This window comes from Acyrthosiphon pisum, chromosome A1, assembly GCF_005508785.2.
Source record: "Acyrthosiphon pisum isolate AL4f chromosome A1, pea_aphid_22Mar2018_4r6ur, whole genome shotgun sequence".
Classification (NCBI taxonomy): domain Eukaryota; kingdom Metazoa; phylum Arthropoda; class Insecta; order Hemiptera; family Aphididae; genus Acyrthosiphon; species Acyrthosiphon pisum.
Genome location: NC_042494.1, coordinates 31314064 through 31315349, shown reverse-complemented (window position 1 = coordinate 31315349; position 1286 = coordinate 31314064).

Here is a 1286-nt window from a genome sequence, read left to right as displayed (position 1 = left end):
GATGCGTCAAATGCGGGGAAGACCATCACACGGAGGACTGCACCAAAGACCGCAGCAGTCCTGCCAAATGCGCCTTGTGCTACAAGGACCACACCTCCAATTACAAGAGCTGCCCGGCATTCAAAGCCGCTTTCAAAAAAGCCTATCCGAAAGTCCCTCGGAAAGGCCCGATTTCCAATCCTCATCAAACCACACACAAATCATACGCAGAAGCCACCAGAAATCAAAGTCCACATCCCAATCAAGTCGGCGAAATTGTTTCTAGTTTTATTTCTAATTTGAGATCACTAATCGATCCCCTCATCTCCCTCCTCTCCTCTGTACTAAATTCACTGATTGCTAAAGGTATTATTTCTCCATAATTATCTCCGTCATACCAATTACTGCTCATTATAATTTATCACACATTTACACTCCACTTGGAGATAGTAAATAAGATAACAATAATCTGTTACTATATTAAAATGTTATTCACGTGCTGGGTGTTACCACTGGGTAACTCCCCATAATCATAATATTCATTGTTACTTGTTTTGTATTCTTTTATCTCATCTAATTAATGTACACATTGTATAGATTGTAGATGTCTTTTACTCATTAATAAAAAAAAAAAGGTGATGACAGACACAAAAAAAAATAAAAAAAAAAACACACATCATTGTAAAATCAATACATTCATCGTTCCACTCAGAATCTTTTTTTTTTTTTTTTATTTTACAAATGCACATACACAATCTATACATTTTGCATAATAAGCGTATAAGATAAGAGTTTAAAAAACATGGATTGTTTGAAGAAGAAGCCACCCATTAGTGACACTTACTTACTTGACGTTATATTTAGGGTAATTAAGGAATATTTAATTTAAATGGTCACGACACCTCACTCAGAATCTAAAATTGAAAACTGACAATGTCCGTAAACTGCTCAAAAAGAGTCAAAATTGTTTTAAAAATTTTTTCGTGTATAGAAAATGCTAATATTTATTCAGTAAAATTTTCACGCATCTACAGTCATTCGTTTTTTAATTGTAATAAAATAAGAAAATCGTTACATGAGAAGTCGAGTGAATATCAAATGTTGTAAAAATATGAATTTCAAACATTCATAAAAATTAAACTTGACTTGCTTGAAGACATTTTTTTTTTGAAAAAGGTAGACGAACTTATGAGGAATCTTGTATTACATTTTCAAGTCTTAGATTTAAAAAGAAAATTTTTCATGAATTTCTAACTCAAAATAATTTGCAAATTTTCGTCATTTTTACGTATTTTGTCAATATATGA